Source organism: Podarcis bocagei, assembly GCF_964188305.1.
Source record: "Podarcis bocagei genome assembly, chromosome: 10".
NCBI lineage: Eukaryota > Metazoa > Chordata > Lepidosauria > Squamata > Lacertidae > Podarcis > Podarcis bocagei.
In genome coordinates, this window is record NC_138135.1 from 76,510,111 (window position 1) to 76,538,032 (window position 27,922).

Consider the following 27,922-nt stretch of genomic DNA (forward strand, 5'->3'; position numbering starts at 1 on the left):
ACTTGACGTAATCCAGAATCCTTGACCTTTATGACTACCTACTCTTCACTTGCTAATGCAATGTAAAAGCTGTCCAGTGACTGTTGGTTGTACTCAATTGCTTGCTAATGGTCAGCTGGTGTTCCTTCATGGGCTACTGAAGTCCAGAAGACGTTTTTCAATCAAAATAGCTCATACTGATGAATCGTACTTACCTGTTGGTTGGCCAGGGCATTGGCACAAGGGGCCCTTTTCACACATGTGGTGGAACTGTGCACAGGTTTCCAGGTTTTAAGATTATGTATTTGAAGAAATATCTGTAATAATTGGGACATAGGTTGCAAAGACATAGCTTTGCTGAATGTTTCCATGGGAAGTAATCACAATTTGCTACATTATATAAAAAAATTGGTTGGCTTTTTTATTAATAGCAGCATGAATCCCAACAGCTAGGTGCTGGAAGGACTTTAAAGGAATAAGCCTCCAAAATGGGTACAAGGTGTGGGAGGTCGCTTTGACTTGGAAGTTAACACAGTGCCTATGGATTCCCTGAGGACACAAAAAAAGCAGAGAGATTTTCAGCAGACTTGTGGATGTTTATAACCCACATAAATTGGCTACTCCCGAGTGACCTGCACTAGCAGTTTTCCGATACCTATGGCTCCAATGGCCAGAGTTGTGCAAGAACAATGTGAAAACATTATTTCATCTATTTATTTAATTTGAGGCTTCTCCCCTCAAGAAGTGTCTGCCCAATGAGCTCAGAGCTTTGATTTCTGTTTCTGTTGATGGGTATGCTTCGTTGTAGTATGTTACTGTATATGTTTCTAACTTAATAGAAAAAATACAAAAAAGAAAAGAAAAGTTGCCTCAACCACGTGCCCCTTTTGCTCTACAAATTGGGCTCTTGCTTTATGCACGACTGGGGAAGACCCTTTGCTGGTAGTTTGAGCCCATGTGTGGCAGGAAGTGGAAGAGAGCGACGGAGGTGGCACCGGTCAGATTAGCAGCTGGGTGGAAGACAGATCCTTCAGGAGGGGCTCCAAAGGGGTGGGGTTTGTTTTGGGGAAATGGGTATTGCTTTAGAAACTAGGGCTGTCCGTCTGTCAGGGTGCCTGCCCTTCCATGCTCAGTGTGCATATTCTAAATGAGTGGGAGATGTTCCCTCCTAGACCATCTCACCAGTGGAAGATCTTAGGGTCTCACATTTCAGTGGCGCCCTGTGAGCCTGTGCTCCCCTCCACCTACATCCTAGTTGCAGCCCCCCCCCCCCCGCAGTGGCCCTGAGACTCTCCACCCAGGGGGACCAAACCTAAATCAGCCTCTGATCTCAGAAAGTAAAGAACACGTCTTGATTCTGAGGTCTGTTCATGAAATCAAGTCTTGCCAGCAGGATGTTCCACCAATTGATGTGAATCCCATTCTTTTTATACCACACAATGTCCCAGAGCTACAGTCTGCACCTGTCCACCAATGGCTCACACACAGCTGCGTAAATAAATACCCCTCCTTCTTTTTTCTGAATAGGGTTCTAATCTATTGTGGTTGCAGGAAATATAAACACTATAAAGGCCATCTATTCAGAGTGGCCACAATAAAATCTCTTTTTTAAGGGGAGTGTCCACCTGTGCCTCAAAACAGATAAGGAATTTAATGTTAGAAAACAAAAGGGCATCTAGGGTTTTTTTTTGGGGGGGTGCAGTGGGGACAATTTTCCGATCGGGCAGGTCTTCAGATGCAGCTTTAAAGAGTTTCCTTTAATTTGTTGTACTCTGCTCTTTTTTGGGCAGCCGCTGAGATCTTCACCACAGAAACATTTATATTAAAATGGCTCAAAGCGTAACTCCTCTATGTGTCCATACTTATTACAGTGGTACCTCGGGTTAATAACTTAATTCGTTCCAGAGGTCTGTTCTTAACCTGAAACTGTTCTTAACCTGAAGCACCACTTTAGCTAATGGGGCCTCCTGCTGCTGCCACGCTGCTGGAGCACGATTTCTGTTCTCATCCTGAAGCAAAGTTCTTAACCAAAGGTAATATTTATGGGTTAGCGGAGTCTGTAACCTGAAGCGTCTGTAACCCGAGGTACCACTGTAATTGCAATCCAATACCAGGCAATAGGAAAAATAACTGCTTTTTTAAAAAGATAGGTGCTCACACAGAACTAAAAAAATTGTTGAATCATGCAAAGGTTGATCTTCCAGTTTCCAACTGAAAGCTGCTACCCAGATCCAGATACCTTTGGGAAGCAGGAGACGTTCCCACCCACAATTCCAGCAGCTGGTCTTCAAAGACATCACTTTACCTCACTACTATATTCCATCTGTAAAATGGGCATACTTCCCTAGCCTGTCTTATGAGAGAGGTTAGGGGAAATTACCTGTTTTGCAAATGTTTAATCCTTTGAAAATATTTTCCATGTGTGGCCTGTGAAGAAGATCGTGTGCTTTAGCTATTGGCTCTGCACATGTCTTTAGTTCTTGGTGTGTCTGCATGATGGCAGACTGATAACGTAGCCTATCAATTGTCCACGGGGGCCAGAGACTGCCTCCTTTTGAGTTACAATTCCACCTCTGTCCTTAAGGTGTGAATCAGCCCAGAGAGGCTGCTACTCAGCTCCTTTTCCTACACTCTCTTCTCTCAGAAGCAGCAATTCTCAGTGTTGTAAAGATAAGGAATTTGGCATCATGTGTCTTACTGAACACCCTCTCTCCCCCCCCCCTTCTTTTTTGAACAAAGTATCTGACACAGTGGCTGCTTCATTTAATTGGTCTCATAATTTCCTGAATTGCATATTCTGCCATGTACCGGACAAGAATAATTTTGCCCACATTCTCTCCTGTTTTTCATTATCTTCTTACATGTAACGCTACAGGAAGCTGCCGGGGGTGGGGGGTGGGGAGGAGAAACCCAGGATGACTTCAGACAAACAGAAAACAATCTGTTGCAGCTGAACAGTTCTGCTTGTCCCGTTTAAGCATCAAATCTGATTAAGCCGTGATTGATCATAATACAGAACAGCTTTGCTATAGCCTCTTTTATTTTTCCTTTCAAGAAAAACTCTTGAAAGCTGCCTTGATGCATCCATCCACCAGCACCAAGATTTGTTGAAATTCCAAAAGTTATTAGAGGAGAAATAGATTCCCCAGCTTTAATGTATGATGTTATAAAGAAAGAAAGGGGGTCTACAAAATTAGTGGTCTAGCTGTATGAGTCCTCTAACAACAGACGGTATCTTTATATACGTACATTTTCTAGAGTTTATTGTTATTATTGCAGACGTTTTGTTGTCATGCCGAGAAGAAAATATCCTTTCCAAGTGGGGAACAGTTGCCAGTACAAATATCTAAACGGGACTTGGTTTCTCATTGATTGGATTTATGGTTTGCTGGCAGACGATGCCAGAATCAGTGGGGCAAAGGCCATTGTGTTAGCCACCATTATATTAATCTTTCTTTTCTTGTTTTATCACTTAGTATGATTTCTTTTGCACAAAGTAAAGTGTTTAGAGATCAAGAAATGAATGGGTTTGGGACAGTTTGGGAGACTTGCAGGGATGACGGTGGCAAGGCAAAACATCTGCCAGTGGCTGTGTCAGAGGGCCAAACTACATGTTAATGCCTGTTTCTTTTTCTAAAAGCAGCCGTGTGGTGTCTGTGTTTGTAATTGGGTGGGGAGTTTAATTATTTCTCCCAATACAGTGGTGCCTCGCAAGACGAAATTAATTCGTTCCACGAGTTTTTTCGTCTAGTGAATTTTTCGTCTTGCGAAGCACGGTGTCAGGAAAGTTTTGGAAAAGCTTCAAAAATCACCAAAGTCTTCAAAAACCTCAAAAAAGGCTACCACACCGCGTTCTATGAGTTGCTCCTCGAAGTCAAGTTGCAACTGTATTAACGGTGTTAAGAAAAAGGAAACAAACTTGCAAGACGTTTTCGTCTTGCGAAGCAAGCCCATAGGGAAATTCGTCTTGCGAAGCAGCTCAAAAAACGCAAAACCCTTTCGTCTAGCGAGTTTTTCGTCTTGCAAGGCATTCGTCTTGCGGGGCACCACTGTACCAATTCTCCAAAGCAAGCCCCTTACTCAATGATTCTATTAGCCGCGGTCATGGCTTTTAGGTGAAGAAACATGGTTTGATTAAGTATAAGGCAGCTTCCTCTGTTCCTAAACTTCAGGTGGTCTGATCATGGGTCTCCACCTAACTTGCAGTTTGGCCCTTAGAGAGGTTAATGAGGTGTAATGAGAGGCACAGAGCCCCATGTCTTTTTCATTTTCTTCCTTTTCATTTGCCTTGTTTGCCTGCTTTGCTGTTACATGGCAATGAAGGATTGTGGCATAAAACAGAATCTGGTAAGTTTCCAAATAACCCAACTTCAAACCATGAGATTGAGGCTTGCATGCTTCACTAAGCAGGAGAGGAAAGTCAGCACACGAGCCCAAGGCAACTTTCTACTTGTGCACATAATTCTAAGCCATGGGTTAATGTTGCGTGTGAATTAGGTTTATGCCTTTCCTACGTCCTGGCTCTACACATGGACATCACCAGATGGGCAGCATCAAAATCAGATTGATTATATTCTCTGTAGCCAAAGATGGAGAAGCTCTATACAGTCAGCAAAAACAAGACCTGGAGCTGACTGTGGATCAGATCATCAGCTTCTTATAGCAAAATTCAAGCTTAAACTGAAGAAAGTAAGGGAAACCATTGGGCCAGTAAGATACAATCTAAGTCAAATCCCTTATGAATACACAGTGGAAGTGAGGAACAGGTTTAAGGATTTAGATTTGGTGGACAGAGTGCCTGAAGAACTACGGATGGAGGCTCGTAGCATTATACAGGAGGCAGCAACTAAAACCATCCCAATGAAAAGGAAATGCAAGAAAGCAAAGTGGCTGTCCAACGAGGCCTTACAAATAGCGGGGGAGAGAAGGCAAGAAAAATGCAAGAGAAATAGTGAAAGATACAGGAAATTGAATGCAGACCTCCAAAGAATAGCAAGGAGAGACAAGAGGGCCTTTTTAAACGAGCAGTGCAAAAAAAAATAGAGGAAAACAATAGAGTGGGGAAAAACAAAGATCTGTTCAAGAAAATTGAAAATACGAAAGGAACATTTCACACAAAGATGGACATGATAAAGGACAAAAGTGGTAAGGACCTAACAAAAGCAGAAGACATTAAGAAGAGGTGGCAAGAATACACAGAGGAATTATACCAAAAAGATACGGATGTCCCAGATACCCCAGATTGTATGGTTGTTGACCTTGAGCATGAAATCCTGGAGAGTGAGGTCAAATGGGCCTTAGAAAGCACTGCTAATAACAAGGCCAGTGGAAGTGATGACATCCCAGCTGAACTATTTGAAATCTTAAAAGATGATGCTGTTAAGACAGGAGTGTCTGGTGTGCTCTGGTCCATGGGGTCACGAAGAGTTGGACACGACTAAACGACTAAACAGCAACAACAACATGTCCTGCCTTAGCAGTTGAGGTACTTAATGGGAGTGGGCATTGTCTTCATTGGGATGAAGGGCTGCAGTGAGGACCAGAATGAACCCGTTTTCCGAGTTTGGCAGCCAGAAAATAAGTGTTCAGGTAGGAGCAACATGCCTCTACCTCAGAGTTGGCTACCCTGTGGCCTTCCAGAGGTTGTAGGACTCTTGTCATGACCAGTGTTCAGAGATGAAGGGAGCAACATCTGAAAGACTGCACTCCTGCCTGACATCATGGTCAACATGGTTGTTTGAAGTAATAATAGGGAACATGCTATTTCTCCTCAGCCCTTTTTTATTTCTGCAGCAAAGAGGAGCTACATGGATATTTGGTGGAATCATGTCTATAATGTTGGACCTACAAGTGCAAAACACATATGCATTGGCAGACCTGTAATGCAAGAGAAAGCATATTATGGATCTCTTTCTATTTTCCCTCTAAAAGAGTGGCTGGTGAAGCCCAGCCAGATGGTTGGGGTATAAATAATAATTTATTATTTTTACTTTTTTTAATTTAATGTCCATTTTAAAGCTACAGAACTACCCTCCCCATCCCCATATGAATTTTGGCATTACAAAACAACTGTCTGGCCATGTTGTACATATCTGCATAGTCCTTGCTAGGAGAATATTAATTTGCATTTCTATTGCTTAGGGGGACCCTTGTCCTTAACAAAAAGATTTTGGTTTACCTTGCTCTGTAGCGTTAACCTATAATTAAGTTTAAATGCCACTTTTCACTTTTCACTAGGCTGTTTCAAACCCTAATGTCAGCTAGCCATGACCTTCAGAAAAACATGGTTTGAGAAATACACATGCATTTTCATGCTTAGCTGAAAATGCTAAGAAAGAGCATTGCCTAGGGTGGTAAATAGCCCCCAAATCCACTATTTCGCTAACAAGCATGGCAACTGATTGACGCCTGGCTTTACATCCCTTCCAGGGCAGGTGGGGGGAGGGAAGGGGTCGCGTGATTATTCTTCGCTTCTTGGTAAGCTGGGAGTTCATTTTTCATCTACACATTCCATTTCCACTGTGTTTCATTATGAAATAGCAAATTGGCAGTGCTGTGTTTCAGAGCATAATAGTGCACTTATTGCTAATAGTTACTGAGGGTGCTGTAAATTAAGAGAAGTCTTCAGTATGCTCAAGTACATAGGGATCATAGAGATCATAGAATTGTGGGGTTGGAAAGGGGATCATCTAGTCCAACCCCCTGCAATGCAGGGGTCCCATATGGAGTTGGAACCTGCTACCTTGGCATTATCAGCCCCTGCTCTAACCAACTGACAACAGAACAATGCAAGCATTAGTTTTAGCAGTAAACATAATTTCGCTCTGTCAAGGGTTGTTTGGCTTTGCTTTGATGTAAAGACCTGATCACATAACTTTGGAGGAGCCATAACCGACTGAGCTCTATCCTAGAACATGAGACTCTTAATCTCAGGGTCATGAGTCTGAGCTCCACGTTGCGCAGAAAATTCCAGCATTGTAGGGGGTTGAACCCTCATCCCTTCCAACTCTACAATTCTCTGATTCTACAGAATGCATGCTTTGCATACAAGGTCCCATCATATTCCGTCTCTGGCAACTCCTGGCAACACGCCTGGGAAATAAGTCCCCCTGAGACCTTCCAAAATTGCTGTTTTCTAGGGTAGAAGGTGGAGTTGACCAGGGTGGCACAGGTGGATCTGGGTTGCTCTCCCAGCTTCCAAACACTGTTGTTGTTGTTTCCTGAGAGGGAGAGAAGGGCAAGGCAGCAGCGAACTCAGCTTGGTGCAGCACAGCAGCTTGTGTTGGCTCTTGCCCCCATGCATGCCTGCAACCGCCAAGCTCCTTTGCCGTTCCTTTTCCTAGTAAGCAGAAGTGGCCTGTGGTGGTCAGAAGCCAGGAGAGCAATGCAGCCCCACTCATGCCACCCCGCTGGCCACAACTGGACCTGACTCAATATCAGGCAGCTCCTTATATGTCCTGTCGGCTTAAGACCCAGATTCGGAAATGCTCAAAACACTGGCACATATGCAGTCATTCGGAGGGTTGAGAGTGCTTATTTGTTCTCATGTTTGTAGCCAAGTGGTGAGAAATTCCAGCAGAATCAGCTCTACTGGATTTAGGTTGCTTTAGAGGAGAAAGCACTGGAGTCTTGTGGTGGTTTTGTACTATTTGCTTTATTTAAAAATCTACTCTGTGGGAACAAAAAGGCACTCCTTCAGCAAGCAGCAGGTCCCCCAAGTACAATTTGTGTGAACCTCCCCAAGCTGCCCAGGTTCCAGCTAACTCAAGCAAGAAACCCAGTGATTTTTCCCTTACTGACTTCAACCAGTCTCTCTCTCTCTCTCTCTCTCTCTCTCTCTCTCTCTCTCTCGCTCAAACTCAGAGCTGATATAGTTCTGACACGCAACAGGATCTCAGTTTCTGAGTGTAGATTACTTAATTTAGAAGAAAGAGCATTAGAGATTGTGCCATTGATTTGATTGCTTGTCTTCACTAGGCATCATCAGTATCTCCAATCCTCTTTTTTCCCCTGGCTAGAGAGAGAAGATGCACAGGTTGCAGTGATGGTGGTAGGGAGGCAAGGAGAAGCTGGGGGTGAGATCCCAACTATTTCTTTCCTAAGCTAGTCGACTCATTTCTGTCACATGTGGTCCTCTGTGTATGATTAAAGTCACCACAACTGATGGAGCTAGTATACTGAGAAGAGTTCCTATTAGTATTAACAGTAGTAGTAGTAGTAGTAGTAGTAGTAGTAGTATTTCATCCATGCCTTGGTCCTGCCCCGTTACTCTGGTTGTTCAATTGGTTGAAGTTGTAGGATCTGGAAATAAAGCAGGCCTTGTGTCGCCGGTTACTCATTGCCTCATTAGCACAGTGATGTATGAGCAGCCGCACCAGTAAAATGATACTCGACTGCAGCATAAACAAAATGGGTTCATTTAAAATGCAGCTCCTACAAACCTGGGCTCTCTCCTTTCCTTCATTAGGCTCTATATTTAGGAACATTTTAAAGCGTGCCAAATTGCACATTTAAGAAAGAAAGAAAGAAAGAAAGAAAGAAAGAAAGAAAGAAAGAAAGAAAGAAAGAAAGAAAGACATTCTTCTTGTAATTGTTTCAGGAACGAGAGTCAAAACAATGGTAGAATGTTTCCCCTCGGCAGTAGCCCACTAACAGCTGTCACTTTGGGAATCTGCTCCAATAACCCTTCACCTCATACCCAAACCCATGTAACATGCACAGTGATAAGAATGTGTTTCTGTAACAGATAGAGACCCTTACGATGCCATAATTATTTGATACTCACATGCAGTGGCCCCTCCATTCTCCACTGATTCTCCATAAGCAAAAACAAAAAACTTTATATATGATCAGAGGTTTGTTTCAAATATATACTGTATACCGTATTTTTCGCCCTATATGACGCACTTTTTCCCCTGCAAAAATGAAGGGGAAATGTGTGTGCGTCCTATGGGGCGAATGCAGGCTTTTGCTGAAGCTCTCCAGGCTTCAGGAAGCTCTGCGCAGCCATCCGGAGCCCGGCGCGAAGTCGCGCTGGGCTCCCAACAGCTGTGCGGAGGTGCCTGCAGCCCCGGGCTCCGCGCAGCTCCGGGCAGCCATCCGGAGCCCGGCACGACTTTGTGCCGGGCTCCCAACGGCTGTGCAGAGCTGCTTGCATTCCGAAGCCTGGGACGCACTGAAGAGCGCGCCCGGGCTTCGCGCACCTCTCCGCAAGCCTGGGGAGACCGGCGCGACTTCGCACCAGGCTCCCTAGGCTTGCGGGTAGCAGGCTGTTCTGGGGGCTGGGGTCGGGGGAAGCTCGGGCTTCCCCCGCACCAGCCCCGCGCCTGGGGGGGAAATAATTTTTTTTTCTTTATTTCCCCCCAAAAAACCTAGGTGCGTCCTATGGGGCGGTGCGCCCTATGGGGAGAAAAATACGGTATATATTGAAATCTTAGGAAGTGTGTATGTCTGCCAAGTTTCTGACATTTTACTCTAAGATTTGGAGTTACAAAGAGAGTTCCATAGTAAACTGCTATATTTCACTTTCTAATTTATTTAAATATATTCATGTACTACGATATAAGGTCAACCCCTTGTGATGTAGCACTAGTAAAAATCCTGCAGACATTCCCATGCTAATCACTGAGTCACTTTTTTACACATGCTGCATCCTGAATGAGCAGAATGGAAGCTGCCCATCCGTTCTGCCCCCAGAGCAAACTTCCCTCCCTTTGCTCCCTGCTTGGCATTTGGACTCGCCTAGGTTCAGTGGACGGAATGCAGTGGTACCTGAACATGTAAAATGCCATTTACACCTGATAACCAGTGGTTTTTACCCTCCAGTTTCATCAGTTATTTTGACACATTATCAGGTTTACACGTGTTCTCTAGCACTACACATGTAGGCACCAATACAGATTATGTCCAACATGCAGATAGGATAAGATAAACTTTATTCGCATTAGCCATAGCAACATAAAACAAGCAATATATACAAATAAAATATATACAAATAAAAAAAACAGCTATGGGTAAAAAGGGCAATCAAATGACCAAGATTATCGTTCAGATAGTGGTCCTTAATCTCACTGCACCCTCGATAAACCTAGCCACCTTTGCTGTTGTCTGATCATTTTGATCTGATAAAAGAAAGAACAATGTGGCCTCAGATGGGCGGCCTGGGATGGTAAGCAGGTGTGGGGTGATGATCTCATTCCTCAGATCTTTATAAAGGGGGCAGGACAGGAGAGCGTGAGCCACTGTTTCCAGATTGCCATCTCCACAGAGGCAGAGTCGTTTCTCAGCTGGAATCTTTTGGTATCTGCCCTCAAGTACGGCAGAGGGCATCGCATCCAGTCTGGCCAGTGTGAAGAAGGCACATCTGTATTTTGGGATAGTTAATTTATACAAATATGGTGCCAGGGAATCAAACTGAGGGGGGGGGGAGGAAAAGAAGGCATACCAAGGACAGAGTTTCTTTATAATGGCCAGATTGTTCTGTTGCTCTAAGTCCAATTAGCCTTTTTGCTTTAATAAAGCCCATCATGAGAAGCTGATGTGGGTGGAGTCCGCAGGAGAGGAGTTTTTGGTGCACAATTTTAAGCCACAGACTTTTATGGGGGTCTTGTGTCACTAAGGGAAGTATACCAGGTGGATTTAGATTTAGACGGAGCCAATAATTAAGAGTTCTTCGCCAGGACCGAGCTTCTACAGAGGGAAGACTTACCTCTAGTTGTAATGCTGCATTTGGGACACAAGGCGGTACAGAAAAAATCTGCCTTAAAAATTTGGATTGGACAGTTTCAAGAATGCTACAATGATTACCTGTCCAAATTTGGGCCCCGTAAAGTATCTGCGCCAAAGATTTGGCTTGGAAAACTTCTAGGGCTGCTGGGATGTATTTCCCGCCCTTTGTATGGAAAAAACGGGACAACATCTTAGCACTTTGGGCTGCTTTTTCTTTAACACATTTTGGGTGTACATCCCATGACCCCGATGACTGGAAGACTATGCCCAGGTATTTAAAGGCTTTAACCTGCTCAACTGGGTGATTGTCCATGCTCCAGCTATGTGATCTATGTTTCATTGCAAAAACCATGACTTTGGTTTTCTGATAGTTTACCACCAGCTGTTCTCTCCTGCAGTATGCTGAGAATACCAACATGCAGAGATTTGGTATGTACCGGTATTTATTAACAAACATGTGAAATGGCTAACGCCCTTTTTCTTAATTTTTGAAATGGGAAAGTTCACAAGTTTCAAGCCTGCCAGGTGTATGTAGAGAACTAGTTGTAGTTACCAAGAGGTGAGGGAAAGATACTCTGCACCTTGCAGAACTAAATCCCCGTGAGCTTTGACCCAGGGCCAAACTTCAGGATTCCGAGGAGCACATGGTGGTGAATGGCATGCAAATCCCCAGGAGCACGTGGTAACGCATGGAAACCACCTTTGGCTGGAGGGCGGGATCAGATTGTAGCCAAACAGGGAGCAAAGAAGGCCACGTCTGGCAAATGGGCAGGGCTGCCCACCCATCAGGCACCTGATCCAACCCTGGCCAAAAGCAGCATGGTTTGCACTGGGTGCCAGATTTAAACTGTGCCCAATGCAAGCCATGTTTGAGTTTGGTGCCGAATGCAAGGTGTGCTACTTTTGGCAGACATCAGATCCACTTGGGAGTTTCCAATAGGAACCATACTTGCATTTCCTTGAGCTTGCGAATGAGCAACTGATGACGTACTCAATTGCTCCTTTACAGCTGCAGTTTTACCTACTCCACACCTGACATTGGATGACAGCAGTTGCAAGATAGGTGGGTGTTACTTAGGGGAAATAGAGTTCAAATTGGCAGGTCTCATTGGGCTGAAGGTTCCTTACCCATGCTCTGACTCTCACCCAGACAATTCCCCCCTAATCCTAGCTCCCTTGGTTCTCATCCGGCCACAAAGTGTGGGATCTAGTGCATCTTCTGATCCATCCTCCATCGCTCAGGATCCATGTCTTCTCTCTTGTTCTCCTAGTGATAATGCAGTATAGCCTGTGAGTGAAATGATGAGAGAGAAGGTGAGGAGGGAGCTTACATTCTAGCCACTCCCCTCTATGGTTTGGTCTCTGAGGAAGGGAAGGAAGGGAAAGAAAGGATAAGGTGGTGAGTCCTTGAGGACAAGGGAGAGACACAAGGAGGGTGACACCGAGAGAGGAAAGATTGTAAGGTGTAAATGGATGTCAGGAGCCAACTGGCAATCAATCAATCAATCAATCAATCAATCACCCACCATGCAACTTGGAGTTAACTCTTTAATAGCAAGAGCACAATCTGTACAGATCTGGTGGTGTGTCAGGCCTAATGAGCACAGCAGCTTATCCCCAGTAGGCCTGCTGCAGCTTCTAGCTCTGATCCTGGACTTCTATCTGTCATAGACTCCCCCCACTCACTAAACCCTGTTACCTCTTCAGCTTCCAGCACCTCCTCTTCCCAGTCTTCTCCCTCTTCTCTGTCTGACCACCAATCATTGACCCATCACCATTCCTCGGGCTCTGAGACTTCTTCCCTTGGGGCTTCCCCAGCTGGTTCCTCCCACCATCCCTCTGCGTCCAGCCAGTCCATGACATCGGATGAATGAAGGGGTGGGGGTGGTGCCTGTGAGAAAGAGAGAAATGGAGTATGGGGAGCACTGCTTCTATTTTAAGATTATACACAATCTCTATGCAGGAAAAACCAAGTCCCTCAAATATGAAATGTACCACAAGATAATTTTTGCACTGTGTGCACAGACAGAGCAGTGCCCTCACATCCCTTCCTCTTGGAGTAGCAGATCCAACATTGCACCTTTCTCTTGCTGATTGCTTTTTTTTTTAATAGATTTTTATTGGTTTTACAGCATTTTTAAAACAATACAAACATATAAAAAGACATACAAACACGTATAATTTCATAACCTTATTTTCATAGACCTTATTTCTCGGACTCCCCCATACCTCCCCTTTCTGCATCCCAATGTCCAATTTTTTTCAGCAACTTCTAATGATTCTGTCCGGAATATGTCTTACTAATCTTTCCTTCAATCTATTCTTATATCGCTGTAGCCCTTTCATTCTCAAAGCCTTGACATTTTAACATTCATCAAGTTTATAATAGTCCTTAAGATAAATTTTAAATTTCTTCCAGTCCTCTTCCGTCGTCTCTTTCCTCTGGTCCCGGATTCTGCCAGTCATCTCAGCCAATGTCATATAGTCCATCACTTTCATCTGCCACTCTTCCACGGTGGGTAGATCTTGTGTCTTCCAATACTTTGCGATGAGTATTCTTGCTGCTGTCGTAGCATACATGAAGAAAATTCTATCTTTTTTTGACACCAATTGGCCGACAATGCCCAAGAGAAAGGCCTCTGGTTTCTTAGGGAAAGTACATTTAAGTACCTTTTTCATTTCATTATATATCATTTCCCAGAAAGCCTTAATCTTCGGGCACGTCCACCAAAGGTGATAAAAAATACCTTCAGTTTCTTTACATTTCCAACACTTATTGTCAGGCACATGGTATATTTTTGCTAGCTTGACTGGGGTCATGTACCACCTGTAGATCATTTTCATAATATTTTCCTTTAAGGCATTACATGCCGTAAATTTTATACCGGTGTTCCACAACCATTCCCAGTCAGCAAACATGATGTTATGACCAATGTCCTGTGCCCACTTAATCATAGCCGATTTTACTGTTTCATCTTGTGTATTCCATTTCAGCAGCAAATTATACATTCTTGATAGATTCTTAGTATTGGGTTTTAACAATTCAGTTTCTAATTTTGATTTCTCCACCTGGAAGCCAATTTTCCTGTCTTGTTTATACATCTCCATTATTTGATAATAATGGAGCCAATCTCGAACTTTAGGTTTCAATTTCTCATGACTCTTTAACTTCAATTTATCTCCATCTTGTTCCAAAATTTCCCAATACTTCGGCCATTCGGCCTCCATATTGAGTTTTTTCAACGCTTTAGCCTCCAAGGGTGACAACCATCTAGGGGTTTTGTTTTCCAACAGATCTTTATATCTTATCCAAACATTATATAATGCTTTTCTGACAATATGATTTTTGAAGGCCCTATGCACTTTAATTTTATCATACCATAGATACGCATGCCAACCAAATGCATTATTAAAACCTTCTAAATCCAAGATATCTGTATTCTCGAGGAGCATCCATTCTTTCAGCCAGCAGAACGCTGCTGCTTCATAGTACAATTTTAAGTCCGGCAGGGCAAATCCCCCTCTTTCTTTTGTGTCTGTCAATATTTTAAATTTTATTCTGGGCTTTTTGCCCTGCCAGACGAATTTCGAAATGTCTTTCGGCCACCTCTTGAAACAGTCCATCTTGTCAAGAATCTGCAGGGTTTGGAACAAAAATAGCATTCTAGGCAATACATTCATCTTAATAACTGCAATTCGGCCTAACATTGACAATTTCAGATTTGACCATATTTCTAGATCTTTTTTAATTTCTGACCAACATTTTCCATAATTGTCTTTATACAAATTCAAATTTTTAGATGTCAAATAAACCCCTAGGTATTTCACCTTCTTAACCACTGTCAAACCTGTTTCATTCTGAAATTTCTCCCTCTCCATAACTGTCAATTTTTTTTCCAAGACTTTAGTCTTTTGTTTGTTCAGTTTAAATCCAGCCACCTGGCCAAATTCTTGAATTATTTCCAACACCCTTTTTGTACTAGTATCTGGCTCTTGTAAAGTAAGTACCAAGTCATCTGCGAAAGCTCTTAATTTATAGTGTTTTGCCCCAACCTGTACACCTTTAACTTGCTGGTCATCTCTAATTATATTTAGCAAAACCTCCAGGACTGATATAAAAAGCAATGGGGAAATTGGGCACCCGTGTCGTGTCCCTTTTTCTATCTTAAATTCTTCAGTTACTACATTATTTACAATCAGCTTGGCTTTTTGTTCAGAATATATCGCACCCATACCATTCTCGAATCCTTGGCCTACCCCCATCCCATGAAGATTCTTTTTCATAAAACTCCAAGAAATATTGTCAAAGGCTTTCTCCGCGTCCACAAAAATCAAAACTGCTTTAGTATTTATATTCACCTCCAGTAACTCCAAAATGTCAATTATATTCCTCACATTATCTGATAAATGCCTTTTGGGGAGAAAGCCTGCTTGGTCCTTATGAATCTTTTCCATCAAAACTCTTTTCAATCTTTTTGCCAAAATATCTGCAAAAATTTTGTAATCCACATTAAGTAGTGATATTGGGCGGTAGTTCTTAAGTTGAGTCTTTTCAGTCTCTGTCTTTGGTATGAGTGTAATATACGCCTCTTTCCACGACTCTGGTGCCTTTTTCCCCTCTAAGATCTCATTACAGACTTCCTTTAACGGTTGTATCAGCCACTCCTTTAAAGCTTTATAATATCTGGAAGTCAATCCGTCTGGTCCTGGAGATTTGCCCAATTGCATGTTCTGGATGGCACCCTCTATCTCTTGTTCTGTTATTCTCTGGTTTAGATCCACCTTGCTTTGATGAGAGATTTTTTGTAATCCATATTTTTTAAGGAATTCATCTATGCCCTTTTCATTCTGTGGTCCTTGTGAGTATAATTTTTTTAAGTAACTCAGGAAACAGTTTCTAATCTCATTGGGTTTAGTTATATTCTTTCCATCCACTTCTAGATTTGTAACTGTATTTAGTTTCTGTCTTTTCTTCAATTGCCAAGCCAGAAGCTTACCACATTTGTCTGCAGATTCAAATGTCTTTTGTCTCATTTGCTTTATCTTCCACTCGATCTCTTGATTCATCAATTCCATATATTGTGTTTGGTATAACTTAATCTCTCTCAAAATTTCCTGGGACTTTGGTTTTGATCTTAATTTTTTCTCTCCTTCTTTTATCTTTTCCAAGATCTTTTCCTTCTTCTCATTCTGCTTTCTCTTTTTTATTGAATTTTGTTGAATCAAAAATCCTCGCATCACAGCTTTACTTGCGTCCCAGATCACTCTTTTTTCCACATCGGTCTTTAAGTTTATTTCAAAATAGTCCTTTAAAGTTTTTTGGGCCTTCATGTGGATCTCCTCATCTCGAAACAGGGTGTCATTCATCCTCCATCTAAATTGACCAGTTGTTGTAAGTTTCATTTCCATCTTCACGGCGTTATGGTCGGAGCAAGTCTTTGGACAGATTTCTATTTTCTTAATCTTTGGAGCCATCCCACTAGTAATCCAAATTTGATCAATTCTGGTCCAGGTCATCATTGCTTGAGAGAAAAAAGTTCCCCCTCTCTCGAGAGGGTTCCTTGTTCTCCATATGTCTATTAAGTCCATATTTTCAGTCATTTCAAAGAAGGTCTTCAGAAGTCTCCCTTCCTTGGAAATTGTCAGTCTTTGTGCCTTGTCCATATTTGTAGAAACCACACCATTCATATCTCCCATAATTATTACATTGTAATCCAAATAGTCCATCAGAGTTTCATGGAGCTTCTTAAAGAATTCCGCCTTGCCTTCATTCGGTGCATAAACTCCAACTATTAAAATTTTTTCTCCTTGTGCTTGTATTTCAACTGCCAGGTATCTTCCTTGTTCATCTTTAAACATCATTTTTGGGGCCCATTTCTCTTTTACATAAATCACAACTCCTCTTTTCTTGACTTTGTCCGATGAGATAAATTCTTGTCCTAGTCTTTTATTTATAAGTAGTTTCCTGTGTACCCTGGTTACATGAGTTTCTTGTAGGCAAATCAAATCCAATTGTTCTCTTTTCAAAATATGAAACACTTGGCGTCTCTTCAAAGGCATGTTCAGCCCATTGCAATTCCAACTAAGGAATTGCAGGGCCATCTTGTTGTTTCTCCGTTACTCCTCCTACCGCTCCAAGTTGTTGCTCTTCCTCTGATGGTGGTGGTTTAAGTCCAAAAGATAGGTTCAAAATGTCTACTGCTCTCCTTTGTTCTAAAATTGGATCTACCGTTCCCTTCTGTAAATCCTCGTGGTTTCTCTCCAAGAACTTCTCTTTATCTTGAATTGTCTTTATTTTCACATTCTTTCCCTTGTAGTTAAAGGACAGTCCTTGTGGAAACTCCCACCTAAAGAGGATGTTGTTCTTCTTCAGCAGGTAGACCAGATCCTTATAGAAAGTTCTCACCTCCAAGATGTATTTAGGGATGTCTTTAAAGATTTGTATAGGTGAATTTTCAATTTCCAAGGCCTTTTGGTAATGTAGTTTTAATATTTTGTCTCTTTCTTCCTTGGATCTGAGGGTAATCAGGCAATCCCTCGGGGTCTTTCTGTTCTGTCTCCTGCCCAATCTAAATGCTGTTGTTATCTTAAATTCTCCCTCCTCCAAATCTTCCTGCCAAAAGTCAGCAAACTCTTGTGTTAGGAACTCCACGAGGCTGTCCCCTTCACTCTCGGGAATTAATCTTAATTTCAGGTTGCTTTCCTTTCTCTGTAGTTCCATCAAAGACAGGGTCACATCATGTTCATAAACCTTTTTAGCAATCGGTTCTAGCTTCTCCTGTGTCTCTCCAGCAATGTTTCTGGCGTCCTCTGCGATTTTACGTGTTGCAGAGTTTTCTTCAATCAGCTTATTTATAGATTCTGTATTACATGTCACACTTTTCGTGTTCAAGTCCAATCTCGCTGTTAATTCTGTTAATTTTTGTGAATTTTCTGTACTCTGCTTTGTCAAAGTCTCCAAAGATTGATTTATCTTGAGTAACGCCTGTGTCACTGACTCCATGGAGGCAGCTGTCACTTTTTCTTGCCCAGCTGCTCCTGTAGGAGTTAGACCTGAAATTGAGCCTCTTTTCTTTTGTTGCTGTTGTTGCTGTTTAGCTTTAGCTCTGGTAGTTATCTCTTCTGCTGGGCCACTCATGTCCCAAGGACGTTCCCACCAAAACAATTCCCTGATGGAAAATCCCACTGTCTGTCTTAAACCGTTGCAACTGTTACTTTCAGCCCTCTAGGGGGAGCAAAACAAAATGTCCAAGTGAGGGAAACAAAGAAGTTAAAAACAAGTATACCAGGAGGCTTGAATATATATGCTGCGACACTTTTTCCGGTAGATACTCTTTCAATACACTCCAATACACTGTAGCAGCAAAGTCCCAAAACTTTGTATCAAACAAAACTTCAACCATGTAACTTTCCCACAAGTTTCTGAAGACAGTGCAGTGCCCTGATGTCTTATTTGGCAGTCCGTTTCAGGGGATTAGGACAGCGGAAGGCTTTTTCCTTTTAGGTAAATCATGCAGGTTCGTAATGTCCCTTTTTCCTCCCCTCTCCCCTGCTTGCTAGAGGGGAGATCTATATCCAATGCCAGGCTTAAACAGTCCTAAAATACTTCATGCGGATGCAGCTTTAAAGTTCCGTTGCTTTAACTGTCATGCAGTCGGGGGGAGGCAGACTTCCTTAATTTTCACCTTCCCCGTTTTCAGCCAAATTTCGGATTTAATTTTTTCTAGTTCCAAATAGATGTTCAATCTTACTCACGGGTTTTTCAGTCCAAAATTTACAGGAAGAAATCGGCGCTCTCCGTCAATGGCGACGCGGCTTCACTCTGCGGGCTGGGTAGCGACTCTCAGCACCGCGCTCTCCCGATGCCGTTCCGGAGCCTTTAAAAAGGCTCTTTCGCAGTAAGGGGGCGCTTCTGGTGCCCACCGAGTCTCCTTGTTCACAGGCTTCCGCGCCTGTGATTTTAGGGGTCCCCCGCTTGCCGTAGCGGGTCAGACCCGAACTCGCAGAGCAGTCCTCCTCCGGAGCTCGGAAAGAGGACCGCCATTAACGCTGGCGCCGACCAGAAGTCCCCTCTTGCTGATTTCTTCTATGGAAAGCAAATCTGTGCTTACCCACTATTTCAGAACATGGTCTCTTTATTTCCAGCAATCCTGCGTGTCTTTTGGTTTACACAGCACCAAAAATATGATGTGTATGGTGTGTTCAGAGTCAATGTTCTCACTTGTTCTGTTTAATTTTTCTATAAATTTTTCTTGCCTCAATAGCTTTTAATCCCTTTTCTCTGCCTTTGGAATGTGTTGGCAGTTGCTTGGCTTGGAATAAAACATCCATCTTGTCAAAGGACAGCTGTGGTAGCAGAAAGGGTGCAGACAAGCCATATTTTATTTTATTTTGTCAATCATCAGAGTATTTTATCTGCTTTCCCTCATAAGCGCTAAGGAAATAAGTTTTTGCAAAGGCAAGAGAAGGTGTTGGGCCTGCTGCAAACTGGAAGCCTAAAATGAACAGTGATGAACATTGTGATGCGGAGGCTTTGCACCCAGCTAAACAAAAATCAACTGATTAATTGTATGAGTTTTTGTTGAGGAATTAATTATTAAATTTGCATAGATTTCCATATGTATCAAACAGATTTTAGTGATGTAAAACAGCATATCCTGTTTATATTTAGCCTAAAATGTTGCTGCATGAAGTTATTAAAATAACATTTTCAGAGACCCAGTTCTCTCTTACTTAAGGGAACCTGTCCTTTTGAGTCTTGATTTTTTTTAAAATAAAAAGAAGATGCATATATATCCTTAAAAGGACTCTGCAAATCCTCTCAGCATTGCTGTTGATGGTCTAATATGATAACATAAGAAGATACGAGTCCTTGGTCAAGCAGTTTAACACGCTGCTTCCAACTACAGATGGACAAAAAAATTATCTGGTTTGCATTTTTCAGTAAACTAGTCTAATTTGCACTTCCCAATCTAAGCCTTCAGATTGCATACTTTTCCAGATTTTTCAATGCCATTCTCAGCCTTACAAAATGGAATAAAATGAGTAAAAAACAAACAACCCCAACACCCTTGCCTATTTTATGATAAAATATTTTTAATAATACATACATTTGGGTGAGATATGTCATGTCTCTTACGGGACCTGCTTTGCCCCCCTTGTGTTCTGGCCTGGCTGAAATGTGTCCTGGAACTCTGATAATGGCTCATGGGCTGGATCTACACTCATGGTTCCTAACAAAGGGTTAAGGAATGGTTTTCATAATGCAATGAATGCAGTACGTTTTCTTGTAAATTAAAAATGTGTTACTATAATGTGACACTAGAGAGTTCTGCAGAGCAACCAGGGCCCGACAGTGGGGAAACTGCATTAAAGACGAGGAACACCTTTAATTGAACGGTGTGCCCTGTGATGTTTTAGAACAATATAGCTAATATCATTCTAATGATGTTTGAAAGGTCAGGATACAGCCTTGGTTGTCTGGATGGAGGATAGAGAGGTGTGTCAGATTCTCAAAGCTTTATTGGCATAGGTACATTTACATTAACTTTTCTGCCCACTTTTGCCTCTGGCCACACCCACCGCTATTGTTCCCGAAAGGGATGCAACTTTCAGGCTGAAAAGGGTTCTGCGCGCCTACTTTCTTCAGTCTAGGCCTTTTGAGGTGGGTGTCTGATTTGTTTGTTTGTTGCCAGAGTGGTTGAAAGTTTCTGCGTTCAGAAGAGGGTGGGCCGGCCCTTTGTCCAGTGTGCACTGGCGTACCTGTGTCAATTCCAGCTTGGCTTTGTTTACTTTCTGCCAAGCTGGCTGAGGCAAGGAGCCATCGGAGAGCCACAGGTGTGGCTCGCACCACAAGTAAATGGTTCTATATTTCCAGGCTGAGAATGACTGGTTAACTGGTTGACTTTTAAAAAACTGAGATCCATATGTTCATTTCCTTAATATTTCAGGCCTTCAGGCCTTCTCCTTTGGTTACAGTCCTGGTATGAACATTGGGACCTCCCTCATACCAAGCTAGAGTCATCCATCTCAGTAATTGTCTGCTCTGCTCTGGACTGTCAGGGGCTCTTTCCGCCATCTGCTGCCTGATCTTTTAAACCAAAGATACCACACTTGCCTTCAGAGTGTGTGCTGCACCACTAAACCTGGAAGTAAGTTTCATTTATTTTAAAGGAACAGTGATTGATTTATGAAACAATTTAAAGGGCAGCTTTTTTAGGCACAGACCACCCAAGGTGCCATACCTCATCCATCCATCCTACTAAGCACCCATGCAAGCTGCTTCTATGTTTGCTTACTCAAAAGTCCAACTGAAATCAATGGGACTTATTCCCAAGTAAGTGTTCATAGGAATTCAGTCTTATGATTGCAGTCTAAACATTGAAATTCTTCTGGATGGATTGTTCATTTATTTAAGAATGGCTTTTATGACATTATAATTCTTAGCAATAGGCTCTATTTAATTAAATGTCAGATTCCTTGGAACTGATGAATTACTATATTGTTATGAGTTTGTGGATGCCAGACTCCTATAATCCTTGGATCCAGCAAGTGTTATAAACTAATCAAGCCTTCAAATTATGGGAAATAGCCAGACTATCTGCCTGGTTGATGGGCCATTAAGAGAATAAAGGATCATGGCACTGCTGAGTGAAGAACGCACACCCACCCTGCCGCCTTAAACAGATAAAGCCAGAGTTTAGAATAGAGAAGTTAGGGAAGGAATTGCAGGAGCCAGAAGCTGAAGGCAAAAAGCTGAAGGTTGGAAAGCCAGAGAACCAGAGCATGAGGGCCAATCTCCTGGAATCCCAGGCTGTGGCTATGGAAGAAACAATACACTTTGGGGGTGTAAATGCTGTGAACCCCTCTATTGTAGACTCAGCTTGCATATATGTGTAAATAAAGCATCTATCATAAAGGCACCACAGTCTCCGCTTGCCTCATTCCCAAAAGGAAACACAAACCTCTTCTCCTTAATCACACACCTGGAACCCATGAAATCTTGCACTGCTTGGAGATTGGGGTTTTAATGTGATTTACTATACAGTGGTACCTCAGATTCGTTCTGGAGGTCCGTTCTTAACCTGAAACTGTTCTTAACCTGAAGCACCACTTTAGCTAATGGGGCCTCCTGCTGCCGCCGCGCTGCCACCGCACGATTTCTGTTCTTATCCTGAAGCAAAGTTCTTAACCTGAGGTACTATTTCTGGGTTAGCGGAGTCTGTAACCTGAAATGTCTGTAACCTGAGGTACTACTGTATAGAAAATGAGAGGGAATTTGCATCACGGATATAAATCTGTATACTCGACAAATAAAAATGAATAATTAAAATTAGAAACCTTTTAAAGCATTTCTAACATGTACATATATATAATGCACATGCTGTCCTTCCAATGCAAATGAAGCTGGGGTATTGTGGTGATTTAGAGTATGAGCTGTGAGCCAAGAAGTCTATTAAAATCCTTAGGCAGGTCACCATCTTTCAGGCTTCTACACCCCATTTGAAGAATGAGGATAACGGTATTGACAGTAGCTTTATGGATTTTTTAGTAGTTTTATGGATTTTTGAAGCCTAGTTTTGGTATAATGCTAAATCATGGTTTAGAATTAGAAAAATTACCATGGGCTTGCATCCTCACTACTGCTTCTTCATTATGTGTCAGGGAAGGAAATGGAAAATTTTCACTTTTGGTTTTGAATTCACCATAGTTTGCATTTAGGAAGCTTGGCTTTATTCTAAGCATGGCTAGTAGTGAGCAAAGTAAGTTCTGAAACTATGGTTTGATTCTGGCTTGTTGGAGCCAAGTAGAGTTATAAGAGTCAGTTTTCTGAATTCCAGCGTAGCAGGAAAATGCCGCTTATTTGAGATCAAATGTGGATTCTTTCAGTCTCCCGCCCCTGCACACAAAGGATGAGGAAAGGGGTGGATGTGTGAACCTAATGCTTCCTGCAGCTCATTCAGTGCAGACTCTGCACTAGATAAAAATAAAGCATTATTACATAGATATATTTATTTAAAATTTATTTATGGGCTAATAGCCGTAAATAAAAATAAATAAATAAATAAATTATTTAAAATATTTTAACCACCTGTTAGTGCATACTGTCAGTTTACACACTAAACCCAGGTCTTTCACAAAACCCTGTGGTTGAACCATGTAAGTTTCTTCTTCTTGGTCACCATCAGTGGCGTAGCGTGGGTTGTCAGCACCCGGGGCAAGGCAAGTAATTTGCGCCCCCTAACCCTAACCCCCAGATGTTGCGCCCGGTGCGGCTGGCCCCCCCTGCACCCCCCACGCTACGCCACTGGTCACCATAGAGGTCACTTTTGATGACAAAATGTGAAAACTTCATTTCCTTTTCTGCTGCTCATTTCAGCAATAGCCCAACACTCAATTCAACTTCATTCAAGTTGCTGGCCCTGATTGTAAACCACCTGTGAAGACTAAGAAGGGCCATTTATGGTTTTAAGCAAGCAGCTAGATTCTGGAATCAAAAACTGTTGAGAGGTCTTAAATTTGAGCAAAGCAAAGCAAATCATTTTTTGCATATTTGTAATGATGGTGATTGAATTAGTCATTTGGTTGTAAGTTGATGATCTGCTGGTATATGGTTCAGATAAACAGAAAGAAAATTTTGAAAAAGGTTAAAAGCACATTTTGAGATCAAGGATATAGGGTTAGTGAAAAAATATATGAGCACACAGATAGAAAGAGAGAAATCAGGCTCTTTCTGATCAGCCAAAGCAGTAAAATTCAGGATCTGCAGGAGTACAATGGCATGGAAACGTATAAGCCAGTTGCTAAAAGGAGCTTGAGGATGCTGACAAATTCAGAAGTATAGTTGGAAGTTTGCTTCATCTTGCAAACTTATCCATGTTCAGACGAGCTGAACTGGGAACAAAGATTCTGGAATACTGTCTGGGTGACTCTGTGATTGGCAAACTGCACTAACATAGTCATCTCCCCCAACACTGCAGTGTCAATGTCTGTATCCCTGAAACGGCTGGGAGGGGATGACACAACTATAGGAAGCAATCACATTGTCTGCTTCCCTTACCCCCATCCCCAATTCTCGGATACAGGTGTTAGAAATGTGATACAATTATCAGCTTTATGGAGCGCTGCCGCCCCCGGCTTTGCAATGCTTTTAAAAACAAAATTCCTATAACTACCATTTCAAATGTTCTCAGACAAGCAAACAGTTACTCAAGAGCTCTACTGAAACAAGGTTTGGCAATCATAATGTCCTGTAATTTGGATAGCTGTTTTAAGGTGTTAGGCTCAATGGGCTGTGGTTCAGTGCATACACTCTGTCTTTTCCTAAGTACACTTCCAGACTAGTGTGCATGCAATTATGCATAGGACTGTGGTCTTTTGGGGTCAGAAAAATGTTTTCAGGGAAAGCCTGTCCTGATTACACCCTGTGGGGATTTGCTGTAGGCAATCCTGTGGTGATTACCTTGTAAAACTGGAACAATCTTCTATTAAACTCTTGCAAATGAAAATGAAAATACAATCACAGCCAACATGAATTTGTTCAACTTATAGAAGGACTGAGAATAGTGATAGTTTTAGAGCTGAGACCTTTATATATATATGCAGTGGGTGAGGATCTCTCTCTCTCTCGGATTTTGCCGAGAGATCTCTCTCTCTGAGAGCCAGTGTGGTGTAGTGGTTAAGAGCGGTAGTCTTGCAATCTGGGGAACCGGGTTCGCGTCTCCGCTCCTCCACATGCAGCTGCTGGGTGACCTTGGGCCAGTCACACTTCTTTGAAGTCTCTCAGCCCCACTCACCTCACAGAGTGTTTGTTGTGGGGGAGGAAGGGAAAGGAGATTGTGAGCCACTTTGAGACTCCTTTGGGTAGTGATAAAGCAGGATATCAAATCCAAACTCCTCCTTTTCTTCTTCTTCTTCTCGGCAAAATGTATATACCATTTTCCACACAAAAATGATTTCCTGTAAAGTTCATTTCAAACACTCAAAATGACAGGCTAAGTAGAAGAAGAAGAAGAATAATCCCATAATAGGATAGTTTGCTCTTTTCAGCCTTCTAAGGCAACTGTGCTGAATAGGAGAGCACCTTAGAAAGAATAAAATGTATATGTGTTGCACTAGGCCCCACTTTCCAGGGTCAATGGGACAAAATCCCAGCATTTCCCCCCATTAAATATTCTGCTGCCTCACACTGAGCATGAGTTATAGACATCCCAGCTCTGTTTAATGTGCCTATCGAACAGTACAGCATGCTGCCAAAACCACACTTTTCTAACTAATGAATGGAGGAGTTATTGCGTTGACTTCTCCTGCTGGCTTTTCAAGATTATTTTAAGTGTACTCTGTGTGAAAATTGAGCTGAAGCCCTGGAGGCGTATTTCATCGAAGACCAAATCCTTTCTCTGTTCCCACCATTCCTGCACAGGAGATTGCCCTGGGAACTAGTTGAGGAGGCGGGTAAAAAAAGAAAGCCTTTGCTGCCTCTAAACACTGTTTCCTGAGAGCTAACTGGGAACATCTTGAGAACAATTCAGCTGACTTGAAGTTACATCTAGTTTGAAATACAGTGTGCAACGACACTTAGTATTTTATAGGTTTTATCCCCTCTGTTGTTTACAGGTCATCTTGGCTGGATCTCATTACACAAATTAGGTGCCTTTTATGACTGATTCCGCTTTGCATTTTTGAGTGAGCTGTCTGTGGTTTCTGGGTTGCTGCTTTGGGCTCTCTATTTAAGAATCTCAAAAGCGCAATTGATCATAAGTCAGGACTGAATGAAACATAAGAATGTTAGAACTGTCACAGTAGGTCAGACCAATTGTTCACTTAGCCTGTCTCTGGAAGCAGCCCTTAAGGGACATTTCAGATCATAGTTTGGAATGATCCATTCACTAATTATTTACTACCATGTTTTGGCAATCAAAGCATATATGAACGAACACATTTCATATGAGGCTGAATATTCTGTTCAACTTGGCTAATAATTGTGGATGTACCCATCGTCCAGAATTAAGGGTAGCTCAGCTTTTCTTACCATTGCATGCCCAGACACTTTTGCCAGTCCCAGGTTTAGCACATTTCTTAGCCCCAGTTGTCAGAGAGAAAATACTGCCCATTATCCCCTTATGGTGCCAAGCAGCCAGGATTGACTCATATGCTCTCACCTCCATTTCTGCAATGCCATCCCTTCTTATTTGATCCCACCATCTTTCCATCTTCTTCAAGACAAGTTTGTGGTGCTGTAGGAATGCCCAGCCCAGAAGCTGCAGTTTCTCCTGGCTTATTTTCTGCCTTGTCAGAACTTGCTTTCCTCTAGACTCCACACACTTGAAAGCAACATTTTCCAGAGTTCTGCTAGAGGAGGCATGGTTAATTTTTCAGAATTAAAAATTGGAGGCATACTTTCCTTTTACATCCACAAAAGTTGACTCTTAGGATGTGTAAGAATAAGAATGATCCACCCTAGAAAACCCCATCCGCTGTGTATCTGTTGTGTGTGCCTCTATGAGCAGGTAATTCTATTAGAACAATAGAATTGCTGTGGTGTTTCACCAAGCTGATGGTTTGTGTCACTTCAGACAACCACAAGGCAAGGGTCATCTAGTCCAACCTACTGCAAGGCAGGAATCTCCACTAAAGCATCCATGACAGATAGCCATCCAACCTTGGCTTAAAAACCTCCAATGAAGGAGATTCCACCAGCTTCTGAGGGAGTCCATCCCACTGTCAAACGGTTCTTACAACTGAGTCTTCAGCTCATATCTGATGTTGAGGCAGCATGCCAGAATCGCCCAGTGGAGACTGAATGGAAGGAGATCATGTTAGAGCACAGGAATCATGGAGGTGGCAACAGGCAGCCTCAATGGGGTAGGGATGAAATTTGGCTTCACAGAAAACTTTAGTTTTTGGTAATTTGCCTCGCAGCATCCAGTCCCACATGGCACAGAATGGGGAATTACTGCTGTAACTATGCTGCTTTTCAAATCAAATCCTTGATCCCATTGCTCAGCAGAAGAACACAGGACCCTTGGGGCCAACTTGACAATGTCCCTTTGACACCTTCAATGAGAGGCTGCCCCTTCTTACCTTTGTCCTTGAAGGAGGTAAGGAAACTAGACAATCCATTTACTAGATCAGTACTGATGGTGTGGAGAACATGGAGCAAAACAGTGGCCCTTCACCAGTGGTCCCATTCCTGAAACATCCAGCTTTTAGATACAGTGGTGCCTCGCAAGACGAAATTAATTCATTCCGCGAGTTTTTTATCTAGCGAATTTTTCGTCTTGCGAAGCACGGTGTCAGAAAAGTTTTGGAAAAGCTTCAAAAATCACCAAAAACCTCAAAAAGGCTACCACACCGCGTTCTATGAGTTGCTCCTCGAAGTCAAGTCGCAACTGTATTAACGGTGTTAAGAAAAAGGAAACAAACTTGCAAGACTTTTTCGTCTTGCGAAGCAAGCCCATAGGGAAATTCGTCTTGCGAAGCAGCTCAAAAACCGCAAAACCCTTTCGTCTAGTGAGTTTTTGTCTTGCGAGGCATTCGTCTTGCGGGGCACCACTGTACACAAATAACTATCAAATGTTCAAGGATTGAGAGGATGTAGGCATTTACACAATCCGTATAATTTTCCAAGAGAAATTGCAAGGTAAATTAAAAGACACTCATACTACCTGGTTTCAGGTAGCTCAGACTCATTCTTTTGCACTTCGTTTGGAGTGCAGGGCAGAGGGCCTACAGACATTTCCCTTGTTTGAATCCTTATGCAGCAGGCCAGCATATGCCCTGAAAGGTGCCGCTTCCCAAATATACAGCAATCTATTAGATCAGGAAGTGCGGGTTTGGGTGCTAGAAGCCTTCAGTTGTATAGGAATCAGATTTAGGCCACCCAACTGAAAGGCACTGGACTACTCCCCGTTCTAAACCATCTCAGCTCGCTAGCAAGAGGCCTCCCTCAAGGTCATCCTCTGATGGCACTGGATGCCAGTCAGGCTGGCAAAAAGTAATCCCTCTCTTTCCCCCTTTATATTGGAAGGGCTGTGGAAAGCTTGGTTCATTTATTCATGTTTGGTGGGAATGCCCTTATGTTAAAAACTTTTGGAAGAGAATAATTTCCATTATATCCGCAATTACAGGGCAACCCCTTTCTCCAAATCCTGCCTTAGCCCTACTATCTTTGGAAATAGATTTAGGCTCCACCCTGTGCCACAGTGAACTAGTA

General features: G+C 42.5%; 1 protein-coding gene and 1 long non-coding RNA gene across 7 annotated transcripts in view; one reads left to right on the forward strand and one right to left on the reverse strand.

Moving 5' to 3' along the window:
• Positions 1 to 27,922, forward strand: part of FRMD4A (FERM domain containing 4A) — a 449,083-nt gene that overhangs the window by 220,899 nt on the left and 200,262 nt on the right. The gene's annotated exons all lie outside the window — the stretch shown is intronic.
• Positions 9,945 to 26,292, reverse strand: LOC308596390. The gene is made up of 3 exons (XR_014012510.1): positions 25,869 to 26,292; positions 12,407 to 12,598; positions 9,945 to 11,995 (listed from the first exon to the last, which is right to left on the reverse strand). It is a non-coding gene; the product is annotated as an uncharacterized lncRNA (long non-coding RNA).